Genomic DNA, 17,551 nt, shown 5'->3' with positions numbered 1-17,551 from the left:
GTCCCCTCGCCCCACCCCCTCCGCCTTCTCATTGGCTCTTTTTCGAGACTGCGGCCCGCTGGTTGGGTGAGAGCCCGCACTCGTACTATGCCTGTCCATCAAGGCCGCCTCGGCTATTGATTGGTAACAAAGGTAACAGCCCCCACGGCCCGTCACCGTATTCCCGCCCTCCCCCAAGGACGCACCAGTCAGGAACCCTACTTGCTTTCCTCGCCCGGAAGAGTTTGATCTTATAGGTGAAGATAGCTGTCTGTCTCAGTGGAGGCACGCCCCCATGACTGGTGGGTTTCCATGGAGACCGCCCGAGGTCCAGGCCCGTGGGAGGGGCAATGACAGCCTGTGGTCCAGAAGGGCCAGAATCCCCACCCCAGGGCTCCCAGGGCTCAGACCCGGTGGGCAGAGGCCTGACGAGCATCCATGGGCGGCCGACCCAGGCCAAGGAAAGGGATTTCCAAAAAAATAAAAAAAACGGTGAGATTCGGTGAAAGCATTTTCCTTATGTGTGGGCTGGTGGAATGGTGATAATGATGGCCATAGCATCAATCACATACTGCTTTAAATGTGCAGAACACTGTTCTGAGCCTACAACAATGTAAGTAGGTCTCTGTTATGCCCATTATACAGATGAAGGTAATAAAAATAATTGTTTAATGTCCGCTGCAAGCATCCTCTTCTGAATAGTCTTAGAAATAGATTCTTTTATCTTCATTTTACGCGTGATGAAACTGAGACTTAAAGTGTAGGTCTCCTGAGTGTCTGGCACAGATATACCACAGATGTAAGCTGTTGTTACTGTAATGAAAAAGGAAGTGAGTGGATCTCTCCATGTTCTTCCAGGCTCATGCATTCATTTATTAAATAAGTATTTATTACATACCTACTATGTTTTATATTCAAAGGTTACAGTGGTGAACAAGAAAAATGAAGCACAAAGAACTATACACATATATCCAATTTTATTTAGGGTTACAGATGGGAAGGATGAAGATTGTTTAGACAGGAACGAATGGTCCCAGGAAGGTGAGGAGGAGGAACATTTCAGTCAAGACAAATGTTCAAGGGTATGAAGATGGCATGACTAACAGACATGGAGACTAAGTGAATGGATCTCTCTTTTCATGTTAAGAAATAAACAAGGTGGGCCACAGCAGGAATGAACAAGGAAAAAAGGTGGGCAAGGAAAACAGATGAGGACCTCAAAATAGGCAGGAAGTTTAGGGGGCTTGTAGGTAAGTAAGGCATTTAAATTTTACTCTTTTTTTTTTTTTTGTAGAGACAGAGTCTCACTGTACTGCCCTTGGGTAGAGTGCCGTGGCGTCACACGGCTTACAGCAACCTCTACTCTTGGGCTTACGCGATTCTCTTGCCTCAGCCTCCCGAGCAGCTGTTTTTTTGTTTTGTTTTGTTTTGTTTTTGTAGAGACAGTGTTTCACTTTATCCCCCAACTTAGAGTGCTGTGGCATCACACAGCTCACAGCAACCTCCAACTCCTGGGCCTAGGCAATTTCCTTGCCTCAGCCTCCCAAATAGCTGGGACTACAGGCACCCGCCACAACGCCCAGTTATGTTTTTTTGTTGTTGCAGTTTGGCTGGGGCCGGTTTGAACACACCATCTTCCGTATATGGGGCCGGTGCCCTACCTACTGAGCCACAGGCACCGCCCCTAGATTTTACTCTTAAAAGGAAACCTCTGAAAGGTTTTCAGTAGATGATGGGATCTAATATAGGATTGAAAGATCATTGTGATCCAAACAATTAAATACTTGTGAGTTTATACTGATAAATAAATGATTGAATAAATAAATGGGAAGAGGAAAGACTAGTTTAATAAATATAAAAGGAATGAGGGAAAAAGAAAATGACCATTAAGCATACATTACAGTAATAACAGAAGCAGGCAAGATCCACCAGTGGATGCCAAAATTAGTAGATGAAACTTTTTTTTTTATTTATTTATTTTTTTGTAGAGACAGAGTCTCACTTTATGGCCCTCGGTAGAGTGCCGTGGCCTCACCCAGCTCACAGCAACCTCCAACTCCTGGGCTTAAGCGATTCTCTTGCCTCAGCCTCCTGAGTAGCTGGGACCACAGGCGCCCGCCACAACGCCCGGCTATTTTTTGGTTGCAGTTTGGCCGGGGCCGGGTTTGAACCCGCCACCCTCGGTATATGGGGCCGGCGCCTTACCAACTGAGCCACAAGCGCCGCCCTAGTAGATGAAACTTTAAAGAAAAAACATGCAGGCTGGCTCCCCATAGCACAGTGGTTACAGCGCTGGCCACATACACTGAGGTGGAGCATTAGAGCCCAGCCTGAGCCTGCTAAACAACAATGACAACTACAACAAAAAAATAGCCAGGCATTGTGGTGGGCACCTGTAGTCCCAGCTACTTGGGAGGCTGAGGCAAGAGAATCACTTGAGCCCAAGAGTTTGAGATTGCTGTGAGCTTTGATGCCACAGCACTCCACCGAGGGCAACATAATGAGGCTCTGTCTCAAAAAAAAACAGAAAAAGAAAAACGGGACATTTGCCTACCCTCCGAGTTATCTCTCCCAAAATATTAATTACCAGGGGATTTTAAACATACATGCATAAATTCTTTGCTAGTCCTCCCTCTAAGAGATGGAGCTTAATTTCCCTTCTTATTTATGGGCTGAATTTAGTGACGCACTTTTTGTTGTTGCAGTTCAGCCGGGGCAGGGTTTGAACCCGCCACCCTTGCTTATGGGGCCGGCGCCCTACTCACTGAGCCATAGGCACGGTCCTAGTGGCTCACTTTTAAGGAATCAAGCATTGAAAGGGGAAAAAGTAACTTGACAGTGGAGAAATCTGGAAGATACTGCTTTAAATAAGCAATCATGGGCCTCTGACATATGAAGGGGAGGACACTTGGTCATGTCTGATATCATCCCCCAAACCTCTAACCTCAATCTAATTATGAGACAACATTAGATGTTTGTCACAAATTGAAGGACATTCTACAAAATACCTGCCCAGTATTCTTCCAAGGGCTCAAGGGCATGAGAAACAAAAAACAAGAAGAAACTGTCACAAATCAGAGGCTACTAAGGAGGTGTGATCCTTAAACATGAGAAAAGCTGGATGGGATCCTCAGCCAGAAAAAAAAATCCCAAGGGAAAACTGGTAGGATTCAACTGTAAGTCTGTAGTTTATTTTTTAATTTATTTTATTTTTTTGGAAATAGAGTCTTACTCTGTCACCCTCAGTAGAGTGCTGTGGTGTCATAGCTCACAACAGCCTCAAACTCTTGGGCTCAAGTGATCCTCCTGCCTCAGCCTCCCCAGTAGCTAGGCATCTGCCACAATGCCCACCTATTTTTAGAGAAAGGGTCTTGCTCTTGCTCAGACTGGTCTTGAATTCCTGACCTCAAGCAATCCACCAGCCTTGGCCTCCCAGAGTTCTAGGATTACAGGCATGAGCCACCATACCCAGTTTAAGTCTGTAGATTAGCGAATAATATTATAACAAGGTTAGTTAATCTCTTAGTTGTGACAAATATACCATGATTATGTAAGATGTTAACATCAGGGAAAGTTGGGTGAAGGGTATAAAGCAGTGGTTCTCAACCTTCCCAATGCCACGACCCTTTAATACAGTTCCTTATGTTACGGTCACCCAGCCATTGTGGTCACCACAACATGAGGAACTGTATTCAAGGGTCGTGGCATTAGGAAGGTTGAGAACCACTTTTATAAAAGAACTCTCTGTACCATTTTGGCAGATCTTCTTTAAATCTAAAATTATTTCAAAATAGAAAGTTTTCTGGGTGGGCACAATGGCTTGTGCCTATAATCCCAGCACTCTAGGAGGCCAAGACAGGAGGATTGCTTGAGGCTAAAGTCCAAGACCACTCTGGCCAACATAGCAAGACCCTGTCTCTATAAAAACTACAAAACTTAGCTTGGTGGTGCATGCTAAGGAGGTTAGTTACTCAGTTAGCCTCAGTTACTCAGGAGGCTGAGGCAGGAGGATCACTTAAGCCTAGGAATTCTGGGTTATAGTGAGCTATGATCGCATCACTGCACGCTAGCCTAGGCAACAGAGAAAGACTCTGTCTCTAAAAGAAAAATATTTTTTTCCTAAAGAGTGAAGCAGGGAAAAGGTTTCAGGTACTAACAGTGAAAATGGAGAAAGGTGGCCATATGCAGAACCAATGGGTCACGTTCATGGACTAGATGTTGGGTCAGGGGCAAGAAGAGAGGACTTAAAGATGACTTTAGCATCTGGGTAGAATATTTAGCAAAATGGTAGCTCTGTTTTCTGAAGTGGGGAAGACTAGAGAGAAGTCAGTTTAAGCCAAGTCATTTCAACATGCATATGGGGGAAAAAAAATTTAACCTGTTTTTACTTTTTTTTTTTTTTGAAATAGAGGCTCACTATGTTGCCCTCAGTAGAGTGCAGTGGCATCACAGCTCACAGCAACCTCTAACTCTTGGGCTTAAGTAATTCTCTTGCCTCAGCCTCCCGAGTAGCTGGGACTACGGGTGCCCACCACAAAGCCCGGCTTTTTTTTTTGTTGCAGTTGTCATTGTTGTTTAACAGGCCCGGGCTGGGTCCGAACCCACTTGCCTCAGCATATGTGGCCAGCACCCTAACCACTGAGCTACGGGCAATGAGCCCTGTTTTTCCTTCTATACTCATATCACTCTCAATACTTCACTTCTGGCACCACATGTTGGTGGGGAAATGCTTCTCCTATATCAAGCATTGATGTCCTGCAATTTAGCCCAATTCTGGCAGGATCTATCTGGAGATAGCATCAGATCCAAGTTGATGTCCTGCAATTTAGCCCAATTCTGGCAGGATCTATCTGGAGATAACATCAGATCCAACAGGTTAAGGGTTCAGTTCTACAAGATTGTCCCTGCCTCCTCCCTTCAGGTCAATCATTTCCCAGAATAAATCACAGAACTCAGAAAAGTATTTTATTCACTATTATGTATTTTATTATAAGAGGATACAACTCAGGACCAGCCAGTTGGAAGAGATGCATCAGGACAATGTATGCTTCCTGGGCATGCCACCCCCTCAGCCTCTCCACATGTTCTGCGACCCCAAAACTCTTCAAACTTTGACCTTTTGAGGTTTTGTTGGAGGCTTCATTATGTAGGCATCATTGGTTAAGTGCCTGGCTACTGGTGGGCAACTGAATCTTCAGTCCCTCTTCCCTCCTTCTGAGGTTCAGGGTGGGGATAAACTTTCCAATCCTCTAATCACAGAGTTGCTTCCCCTGGCAACCAGCCCCCAACCTAAGGCTCTCTAGGACCCCCTAGCCATCAGTCATCTCATTATGATACAAAAAGACACTCAACACTTTGGAGATTCCAAAGGTTTTAGGAGCTATGTACCAAGAAATCTGAACAAAACCAAAATATATAATTTTTATTATATCACGATAACACAACATATCTTTAGCAGGAGCCTCACATGCCTCCTGCAGACCTAGGTCCTTGAGGGTAACAAAGTATTCCCCGATAGTTGTTAGGAACCCAGGCGAGGTGATTTCCCAACACTGTGTCCAAACTGCTCTACTCCTGACAGCGTCAGGTCCTCTCTGCCAGTGACTTCCTTACCTGGAATGGCAAAACCAGCAAGGGGTCCTCTTCATCTCTTTTCCCTTGCCTTTCCATACCCCAGTGCAAAAGATTTTGTATCAGTTCCTGGGTGACAACAACCCCAAATACAACACTGGTTTTTTTTTTTTGTTTGTTTGTTTGTTGTAGAGACAGAGTCTCACTGTACCGCCCTCCGGTAGAGTGCCGTGGCGTCACACGGCTCACAGCAACCTCTAACTCTTGGGCTTACGTGATTCTCTTGCCTCAGCCTCCTGAGCAGCTGGGACTACAGGCACCCGCCAATTTTTTTGTTGCAGTTTGGCCGGGGCCGGGTTTGAACCTGCCACCCTTGGTATATGGGGCTGGTGCCCTACTCACTGAGCCACAGGCTCCGCCCGCCAAATACAACACTGTAAAAGAGCAATATCCATTTGTCATTAGTATTTCTCATGGTCCTAAGAGTTGACTGGGCTCAGCTGGATGGTTCTCATTCCAGGTGTCTCACACAGTTATCATCAGACAGTGGCTATGGGCAGAGTCACCTCAAAGACTTCTTTTTTGTTTCTTTGTTTGTTTGTTTTTGGAGACAGAGTCTCACTTTGTTGCCCTTGGTAGAGTGCCATGGCATCATAGCTCATCGCAACTTCTTGTGCTCAAGCAATTCTCTTGCCTCAGTCTCCCAAGTAGCTGGGTCTACAGGTGCCCGCCACAACACCCAGCCATTTTTAGAGACAAGGTCTTGCTCTGGCTCGGGCAATCCACCCGCCTCAGCCTCCCAGAGTGCTAGGATTACAGATGTGAACCATTGCACCCGATCTACCTCAGAGACTTCTTAACTCACTTGCTGGTCGTTGGCAGGAACCTCATCTAGAACTATCAGAACAGAACAGAGTGGCTTCTCCAATTGTCCTGGGCTTCCTCACAACATGGTGGCTGGGTTCCAAGGGCAAACCCTGGGAGACAGAACCAGAAAAAAATTTATATCACTTCTTATGATACAGGCTCAAATATTGCAGTGTATCAAGTCCACAATACTGTATGGATCTTTCCTTTTTGGGGGGTGAGGGACAGAGTCTCACTCTGTTGCCCTTGATAGAGTTTCATGGCATCATAGTCATAGCTCTCACAGCAACGTCAAACTCTTGGGCTCAAGTGATACTCTTGCCTGAGCCTCCCAAGTACCTGGCATTACAGGTGCCTACCACAATGCACAGCGAGTTTTTCTATTTTTAGTAGAGATGGGGCCTCACTCTCGCTCAGGCTGGTCTCAGACTCCTGAACTCAATCCTCCTGCCTTGACTTCCTGGAGTGCTAGGATCACAAGCATGAGCCACCATACCTACCTTTATTGATTTGTGTGTGTGTGTGTGTGTGTGTGTGTGTGACACAGTCTCAGTTTGTCACCCTTGGTAGAGTGCCTGTCATCACAGCTCACAGCAACCTCCAGCTCTTGGGCTTAGACAATTCTCTTGCTTCAGCATCCTGAGTAGCTGGGACTACAGGCACCTGCCACAATGCCCAGCTATTTTTTTGTTGCAGTTTTGCTGGAGCTGGATTTGAACCTGCCACCCTCGGTACATGGGGCCGGTGCCCTACTCACTGAGCCACAGGCACTGCCCGGCTCTATTGATCTTATTCGTCACAAAGATCCACCCAGGTTGAAGGGGAGGTGATATAGAAGCCATTTTTTTTTTTGTGGTTTTTGGCCGGGGCTGGGTTTGAACCCGCCACCTCTGGCATATGGGACTGGCGCCCTACTCACTGAGCCACAGGCGCCGCCCTAGAAGCCATTTTTTTGTTGGTGAATGGAAAGGGCACATTATAAGAAAAGCACGTGGGATATGAGATATTGTTATGAGCATGACTACAAATTATAATCTACCATGGGCATCTTTTATCAAATACTGAAAATATACAAAATAGTATTTTAAAATACAAAAAAGAAAAGAAAAATAGCTGGGCATTGTGGTGGGTCCCTATAGTCCTAGCTACTCAGGAGGCTGAAGCACTGAAGCAGGAGCATCGCTTGAGCCCAGGAGTTTGAGGTTGCTGTGAGCTAGGCTGATGCAATGACACCCTAGCTTGGGGGACAGAGTGAGACTAAAAAATAAATAAGTAAGTAAGTAAGTAAGTAAGTAAGTAAGTAAGTAAGTAAGTAAGTAAGTAAGGAAGGAAGGAAGGAAGGAAGGAAGGAAGGAAGGAAGGAAGGAAGGAAGGAAGATATTACCAGTACCTTTAAGACCCCTCACCTTATCCTCCCCCAAGATAATTTTGTTCTATCATTCTCATAGGTTTATTTTTATTTATTTATTCATTCATTCATTTATTTTTGAGACAAATTCTCACTATGTCACCCTGAGTAGAGTGCTGTGGCATCACAGCTCACAGCAATCTCAAGCTCTTTGGCTTAAGTGATTCTCTTGCTACAGCCTCCCAAGTAGCTGGGACTACAGGCACCTGCCACAATGCCCAGCCATTTTGTTGTTGTTGTTTAGCAGCCCTGGGCCAGGTTCATACCCAACAGCCCCTGTGTATGTGTCTGGTGTCCTAACCGCTGAGCTACAGGTGCCAAGCCATTCTCGTAGGTTTATATCTGTAAATGATACATTATTTGTTTTGCATGCTTTGTACATTCATACAAATGGACTCATATTCGTGGTAGTCTCCTATAACTTGATTTGTTTCACTCAACAGTGCAATCCTGGGTTTTAATCATATCGTTTACTTGATTTCTTTTTTTGTTATTGTTGTTGGAGCTTTTGGCCAGGGCCCGGTTTGAAACTGCCACCTCTGGTATATGGGGCCAGTGCCCTACTCCTTGAGCCGCAGGCACCGCCCTGATTTAATCATATTGTCTGTAGTTGGGGTTCATTCATTCTCACTTTTATTTTTTTTTTGAGACAGAGTCTCACTTTGTTGTCCTTGGTAGAGTGCCGTGGTGTCACAGCTCATAGCAACCTCAAACTCTTGGGCTCAAGCAATTCTCTTGCCTCAGCCTTCTGAGTAGCTGGGACTATAGATGCCCAGCTGTTTTTTTTTAATTACCTTGCCTGCAGTATTTCATTTAATTTTCACAACAACCCTTTGAGGCAGGTACTATTATTACCCTCCATTTTACAGATTGGGCAACTGAGGCTCAGAGAGGTGAAGCATCTTTTCAAGATCACACAATAAATACATGGCAGAGCTAGACCTCATTCCATTCCATTCTGATTGAACCTGCCAAGCAATATTTCAGAGTTGGGGCCGGAGCTGGTGTTGGCTGACGTGGTAGGTGGAAGGGTCCAGGGTTGAGGTCCCAGCTCAGGGGCCACTCACCCTTGGGGGATGCGGCCATGGTACCAGGCATGGCTGTGGAGATCTGTGCTGCTGAGTTTGAGCTCCTCCTCCAACTCCTTGTGCAGTTTCTCTGGTGATGAGTCCAGGATGTACTTCTCCTTTGAGAACTTAGCTCCCACCAGCTTCCAGTTCTCCAGTGGCCCTCAGCTGAGGTCAGCTCTGTCCTTCCTGACACTTTGGCTAGAAACCTTGCGGTCATCTGCGCATCCTCTCCTGTTTACGTTCCACACCTAGTTCATCTGGAAATCCTGCTGCTCAACACAGAATCCATCCTGATCTCTTTTCTCCGTGTATCCACCCTGCCCAGGGCCAGGTGGTCTTGTGTCTCCCCCAGAGTGCACAGTGGCCTTTTCGCCTGAAGTCAGCTCCCACCTCTCTGCCAGAGGGCATCCTCGGGGCCCCAGCGCAGGGCACCCTCAGCCCACTGCAGTCATGGTTCTCCGCAGTTGCTGCCAGCAGCCCCAGGACCTCCTTTGCTTAGCGGCTGATGTCCAGCTATTTTTAGAGACGAAGTCTCGCTCTGGCTCAGGGTGGTCTCAAACCTATGAGCTCAGGCAATCCACCTGCCTCATCCTCCCAAATCCACCTGACTCCCCAAAGTGCTAGGAGTCATTCTCACTTTCAAGTAAGGAATGCTTGGGGATGGGAAATGTGGGTATTTTCTGTTTGGAGGTTATCATAGTCAGTGCTCCTGGAGGACTCATATACTTATCTCCCAGGGTAAGAGTTTCTCTGGGCCACATACATTGGAATGGAATTACTGGTATGTGCCCAACTGTTTTCTAAAGTGGTTATACCAACCTATACTTCTTCTTTTTGTTTTTTTTTTTTTTGAGACAGAGTCTCACTATGTCGCCCTTGGTAGAGTGCCATGGTGTCACAGCTCACAGCAACCTCCAACTCCTGGGCTCAAGCGATTCTCTTGCCTCAGCCTCCCAAGTAGCTGGCACTACAGATGCCCGCCACAACACCCGGCTATTTTTTAGTTGCCAGTTGTCATTGCTGTTTGGCAGGCCCGGGCTGGATTCAAACCTGCCAGCTCTGGTGTATGTGGCTGGTGCCCTGGCCACTGAGCTATAGATGCTGGTGCCCTGGCCACTGAGGACATATGTTTTTAACTTTTTTTTTTTTTTTTGTAGAGACAGAGTCCCACTTTACTGCCTTCAGTAGAGTGCCATGATGTCACAGGACTCACAGCAACCTCTAGCTCTTGGGCTTCAGCGATTCTCCTGCCTCAGCCTCTTGAGCAGCTGGGACTACAGGCACCGACCACAACGCCCGGCTATTTTTTGGTTGCAGTTCAGCCAGGGCTGGGTTTGAACCCGCCACCCTCGGCCTATGGGGCTGGCACCCTACTCACTGAGGCACAGGCACCACCCGTTTTTAACTTTTGGTTGGGGGGAGGAGACAGAGTCTTACTATGTCATCCACGGTAGAGTGCCATGGTGTCACAGCTTACAGCTCACAGCTCACAGCAACCTTAAACTCCTGGGCTCAGGCAATTCTGTTGCCTCAGCCTTCTAAGTAGCTGGGACCACAGGTGCCCCACCACGACACCTGGGAATTTTTTTTAGAGACAGAGTCTCACTTTATCGCCCTTGGTAGAGTGCTGTGGCATCATAGCTCACAGCAACCTCCATCTCCTGGGCTTAGGTGATTCTCTTGCCTCAGCCTCCCGAGTAGCTGGGACTACAGGCACCCTTCACAAGGCCCGATTATTTTTTGTTGTTGTTGCAGTTTGGCTGGGGCCGGGTTCGAACCCCCAACCCTCGGCATATGGGGCCAGTGCCCTGCCCACTGAGCCACAAGTGCCGCACCTGGGTATTTTTTATTGCAGTTGTCATTGTTGTTTAACTGGCCCAGGCTGGGTTCGAACCCACCACCCCCAGTGTATGTGGCTGGCACTGTAACCACTGTGCTATGGGTGCCGAGCCTTTCTTTTTTTTTTTTTTTTTTTGAGACAGGGTCTCACTCTCACCCAGGCTAGAGTGCAGTGGCACAATTATAGCTCACTGAAGCTTCCAAGGTAGCTGGAACTCCATGCACACACCACCATACCCAGCTAATTAAAAATTTCTTTTTAAAAAGTGGGGTCTCACTGTGTTGTATAGGCTTGCTTCAAACTCCTGGGATCAAGCTGTCCTCTTGCTGTAGCCTCTCAGAATGCCATGGTGCAAACCACCGTGCCCAGCTCTGTTATTTTAATATAACTTATTCTATTCATTATTCCCCTCTTATGAGATTACCCCCACCCCCAAGTTCACTTATTCGGCACATGTTATCAATCACCTGGTATAGTAGACACTCTTCTAGGTGCTGGGATACAGCAGTGACTATGGCAAAGTGCCCACCTTCATAGAGCTGACATTCTGCCAGGAGAAATGGACATAAGCAAATATGTAAATCAGATGTGAGAAATGCCAAAAGGAAAAGCAAGAAAAGGAAGAAGAGAGAGAGAAAAAATATATTGCATCCAATCAGTAGATCAGGCATGGGAGGGTGTCTGAGAAAGGGATAGTTGGTCAGAGATGTCATGATGATTGATTTTATGTTGGAACTTGCCTGAGCATGGGATGCCCAGATAGCTGGTAAAATATGAGCTCTGGGAGGTATTTCTGAAAGAGCAGTTGAATTGGTGGACTGAGGAAGGAAGACCTGCCCTCCTCAAGCGGGCAGGCATTACCCAATCCGTTGAGGGCCTGATAGAACAGAGTCTCTTTCTCTCTCCTTGATTTGGGACATCCACCTTCTTCTGTGTTGGGGCATAGATACCACAAGATTCTAATACTGTATTTCTACTGTACCTTTTCTATGTTTAGATATGTTTGCATACTTACCGTTGTGCTGCAGTTACCTACAGTATTCAGTACAGAAACTTGCTCTACAGGTTTGTAGCCCAAGAGGAATGGGCTATATACAGCCTAGATGTGCAGGAAGGTATATCATCCAAGTTTGTGTAAGTATACTTGCCCACTCTGTGAGATTCACACAATAAAGAAATCGCCCAGTGAAGCATTTGTCAGTAATAATCCCCATTGTGAAGTAACACACAAGTACATGTATATATATATGAAGTATTATTGATTATTGTAGGATTCTGACCAATACAGATATGAAGAAACAGAGTGTAAACCCTAGGAAACATAGTGTGACCCCATCTCTAGAAAAAAATCAAAGAATTAGCCAAGCATAGCGGCATGTGCCTGCAGTCCCAGCTACTCAGGAAACTGAGGCAGACGATCACTTGAGCACAGGAGTTCAAAGCTTCAGTGAGCTATGATCCTGCCACTGCACTCCAACAGAGCAAGATCCTGTTTCTAAAACAAATAGAAATTTAAAAAATAGAAATAAAAGAAACAGAGTGTGTTATCCAGGGTAAGATAGGACTTTCACTCCAATGAACAAGCTACAGAAAATGTCCTTGTATGTATTCGTTTTGAGCAGTATAAGATTTTTTCAAGAAGGATAAGTTGCCAGCTATCAGTTATCTCAGTAAGAGTAACTCCAAATATTACACATACACTCATCCCCCCACCCCTTGTGGTCAGGCAGGGTCATGTAATTAAACTTAACCAATGAGATGGAAGCAGAAGCGTGCATGGCACTTCAGGTAGAAGCACCAAATAGCTATTTTTCTCTCCCACTGTCACAGCCACCATGGAGACTGAGATGGTGCAGCCTCCTTTGGACTGGGTCCCTGTGTGACTGTGTGGCACAAAGGTCCTGATGACCTGTTTGGATTGTATTTTGTGGGTGACCATTTCCACAGTTAGTTATTGACCTTTGGGGTTGTTACACAGAATGACCTTGCCTCCCTGACTCATACACATGGTAGACACATTTTCAGTTTTATCAGATGGTCTCAGGTTCCGGATGTCTTTCTGAGCCTCCCTCTCCGTGACCATCACTGATTCCCTCTCCTGCCCACCCGTCAAGTATAAGCATCCCTCAAGGGCCTCCCTTTGTCTCCCTTCTCCTCTCAATCTGTCCTTTCTCTTTGGTTAATGCCATTTGTGGCTTCAATTCTGTCCTCCATGAGTACTCTCTAGAACAGTTAGGATTAGATTCAGCTTGCAAAAGAAAAGACGTGGGATGGCACCTGTGGTTCAGTGAGGAGGACACTGGCCCCATATACCGAGGGTGGTGGGTTCAAACCCAGCTGCAGCCAAACTGCAACAAAAAAATAGCTGGGCGTTGTGGCGGGCGCCTATAGTCCCAGCTACTCAGGAGGCTGAGGCAAGAGAATCGCCTAAACCCAGGAGTTGGAAGTTGCTGTGAGCTGTGATGCTATAGCACTCTACTGAGGGTGATAAAGTGAGACTCTGCCTCTAAGAAGAAGAGGCTGAATGAGGTGACTCGGGCCTGTAATCCAAACACTTTGGGAGGCAGAGGTGGGAGGATCACTTGAGGTCAGCATTTTGAGATCAGCCTGGGCAACATAGCAAGACTGTCTCTACAAAAAATGGAAAAATTAGCTGGGAGTGGTGTCACACACCTGTAGTCCCAGCTATTTGGGAGGCTGAGCCAAAAGGATCATTTGAGTCCAGGAGTTGGAGGTTGTAGAGACATATGCATTGCAGAGACATTGCATAGGACAATGCCAATGCACTCTAGCTCAGGCAACAGAGCGAGACCTCGAAAAAAAAAAAAAAGTAGAAGAAGAAGGAAAAAAGAAAAATAGTAGCTTAAACAGAAGAAAAGTCTCCTGTTTCTCTGTAACTTTCAAGATGACTAGAGCTGGCTATATTGCAAGGCCTGAAATTCCCTTTGGTGTGCTGCCTTTTTTTTTTTTGTAGAGACAGAGTCTCACTTTATCGCCCTCGGTAGAGTGCTGTGCCGTCATAGCTCACAGCAACCTCCAGCTCTTGGGCTTAGGCAATTCTCTTGCCTCAGCCTCCCAAGTAGCTGGGACTACAGGCATCCTGTGCTGCTTTGATATCTTTGAAACTCATGTGGCTCCAAAGGCCTGATGAACTTCCCTGCCTTCATCAGACAGAACCTCCATCCCCACCCAGTGGGAAAGACTATTTGGCTAATTCCTATTAGCCAGACCAGATGCACCCCACTTAGTCCTTAACACAATAGGTTTCACCTCCCTGACAACCTGTGAAATTATTTGAACAAGCCAATTATGTCCTCCTATAGGAATGAGAGTTCACCTCACCCTTTTGTCACTACAAAGTCTGCCTGCTACAGCCCCTGCTTGTTAATTCTGCTTCCAAGTACATCTTTCCCCCACTCCATGTGGCTCTGCATGGTGTATAGTGTCTATCTTCCCCTGGGCTGTAATTGTGACCAATAAATTGATGCTTCTCTCATCTGTCATCAGGAGTTTTATTTAGCTGTCTTGTACTATTTAGGGCAAGGATCTCTCCTTTACCATTGGTCAGTCTAGAAGCAGCATGGTCTTCCGTAGTATGCAGGACCCAGATTGCTTCTATCTTGTTCCTCCACCAGTCAAGGCCCCTATTCCCAAGGTAATTTCATGGGCCAAAATGGCTGTTAGAGCTCCAGCCATTGCACCTACATTCCAGCTTTTCCTCAAAGTTGTACATATCACTTTTGTTTAGATCCCTTTAGCCAGAACATAGTCATATAGCCACACTTATCTATAATGGAGGCTGAGTTATATAGTTCTTTATTCCAGGAAGCTGTATGTCCAGTTAAATATCAGTGATTTATGAACTAGGTCTGGATCTTATCAGCCAGATGAAGGCTGACCAAGAAGTTTGGCCTCAGCCTCTGTCTTGAGGTTGGACTCCATCAGAGGATGAGAAGGGGTAGGCCCATGGCATCCCTTGGCATCATTCACTGGTACCAAGTTAAGACTCCTCCTTCCCTCTTCTTAGTGGAAGACTGCATTTTTCATCAATCTCTTGTTCCCTTTCATATTGATCCACCTGTTCTTTCACCCCCATAACCAAATGAAGCCAGCTTGCTGTCCACAGTGTTACTGCAACTCTCTCTTATCCCTCTGACTCAACACTCCCCACACCCCAAGGCCAGACCCTTGAGGCACTACTGCCACTACTCCCTCTGCATACAAACCTTCCCTCTGCATATAGACACAATCCTACATGCATTCTGTTACTACCCTGTTTCCCCGAAAATAAGACATCCTCCGAAAATAAGACCTACTTACAGGAAAGATAAGACCTCCCCTGAAGATAAGACCTAGCGCATCTTTGGGAGCACACCTTAAAATAAGACACTGTCTTATTTTCGGGAAAACAGGGTAAATGTTCATTATGCTGGGCTCTATGCTACATTGGTGGACCATACTCCTTGCTGTCTCTGCTGTCCCTGCTGGGCAGGGCTGGGATGGGCTGGGCTGGGCAGGGTGGAGGGAGATGAGCTTGTAGGGAGATAAGGCCAGTGGGCTATTTATGGGACCAATGGGAATCAGTGCATCAATGGTTACATTCCTAGCCAATCAGCACATTCCATCCCTCTGGCCACAGGGACTGGTTCTGAATAGACATGTGATAAAAATTAGGCCAATGAGATTCAAGCTTGGGGCTTTCTGTTGAATCAGGGAACTTATGCATATGCTATTGGGAATATCTTAGCATTACACAGAGAAGCCTGCTGGTAGAGTCAAGAGGGAGGGAGAGAATCCATTTGGAGGACATTATTTGAGCTCCTGGATCCAGCTGTGCCTGAAGGATACATCCGTCTAGCTTTTCAATTCATGAGCCAATAAATGCCCTTGTTTGTATTAGCTAGTTTGGTTTGGATTTTGAGTCCCTTGGACTGAAAGAAGCCTGTCATTTTGCCGTTTCCCTGGAGCTAGGACTGATGCAGTAGTTTAGTTTCACCTGGACTAGCCCCATTACTCTGTAGAGAGACTGAGGGACTTCTATCCAATGTCAATCTAGTGGTCACTGGTCCCACAAGAACTTGGGATAGGGCCTGCTGCTCTCTTCTGGCCTGAGAATACCTGTCTCTTGTCACAGGTGAGAAGGAGGGACCTTCAGAAGGTCATACAGTTCTGGGAAATATGAGCATATAATCACCTCTCTAGGTCTGTGTTTCCTCCTTGGGAAGGGTGGGTTAGTACAAGCATCCTCTCTCCATCCTTCTCCCCATGTCTTCTTCCTGCCCTCCGATGTACCTTTGGTCATTTCTGCATGGCTTAACCCCATAGCCCACTGTGGCAGGTGCTGTTTGGGACTTACCATTCCCCCTCTGGCCTCGCCACTGGGTGCAGGGACACACCTGGCCTATTTCCTCCTTCACTCTGGGGTTTGGCCATGCTTTATGAGTCCTTGGGTGACCTATCAGCCTGGCTGACCTCCAGGCTGACCCAAAGCACCAAGGAATTAAAATTCTTCAGAGGCAACTCTCAACAAATAACTACCCTCAGGTGGGGGGACTCTGAGGTTCATGTCTTATCCGGTCTCTCAGCTTTTCCTAGAAGAACTGAGCCCCAGCTGCCAACCATTGCTATTTGCCTAGGCCTGAGGGTTGCTTGGGATGCAGATTTTGAGCTCTAAAACAGAAAAGTTCCAGACAAGTTGATTACTCTTTTGATAACTCTTTCTTCCTTTCTTTCCTCTCATCCTCTTTTCCCTCTCTTCTCTCCCCTCTCTCCCTTCCTTCCTTCCTCCCTCCTTCTTTCTTTCTTTTTTTTTTTTTTTGTAGAGACAGAGTCTCACTTTATCACCCTCAGTAGAGTGCCGTGGCATCACACAGCTCATAGCAACCTCTAACTCCTGGGCTTAGGCGATTCTCTTGCCTCAGCCTCCCGAGTAGCTGGGACTACAGGCGCCCGCCATAACACCCGGCTATTTTTTGGTTGCAGTTTGGCCAGGGCTGGGTTTGAACCCGCCACTCTTGGTATAAAGGGCCGGCACCCTACCCCTTGAGCCACAGGCACCGCCCCTCATTCTTTCTTTTCTGAGATAGGGTCTCTTTCTCTTGTCCAGGCTGGAGTGGAGTGGTGCAGTCACAGCTTATGTGGTGCACCACCACGCCCAGCTAGTTCTTCTGTTTTTTGTAGCGATGGGGCCTCGCTCTTGCCCAGGCTGACCTCCAACTCCCAGCTTCAAGTGATCCTCCCACCTCATCCTCCTGAGTAACTGGGACTACAGGCATGCATCGCCAAACCCAACTAATTAAAAAAAAATTTTTTTTTGAGACAGAGTCTCATTATGTCGCCCTCAGTAGAGTGCGGTGGCGTCACAGCTCACAGAAACGTATAACTCTTGGGCTTAAGCAATTCTCTTGCCTCAGCCTCCCAAGTAGCTGGTACTACAGGCGCCTGCCACAAGGCCCGGCTATTTTTTTTTCTTTGGTTGTAGTTGTCATTGTAACCCCAGACTGGGTTCGAACCCGCCAGCTCCAGTGTATGTGGCTGGTGCCCTAGCTGCTGATAAACAGGCGCTGAGCCTACTCACTGTTTCTTGGTGGCTCCCCTTTGTCTCTGTATCAATGCCTTTTTTCTCTGGAATAAACACACTCAATCCTCATCTCAGTCTCTACCTCGAGACCCCCAAACTCTGTCACTGCCTTGCCTGGCCCAGCCCAACCTACTGCCTCAGCCACTCCCAAGCTGAGCAAACACCATTCTTAAAATGTTCTAGCCAATACCTCTTTTTGCTTCATGACAGTACTCTGAGGCAAAGGGCTCTCTGTA

Source organism: Nycticebus coucang, chromosome 3 (assembly GCF_027406575.1).
Source record: "Nycticebus coucang isolate mNycCou1 chromosome 3, mNycCou1.pri, whole genome shotgun sequence".
Lineage (NCBI taxonomy): Eukaryota > Metazoa > Chordata > Mammalia > Primates > Lorisidae > Nycticebus > Nycticebus coucang.
This window is presented reverse-complemented; position numbering follows the sequence as displayed.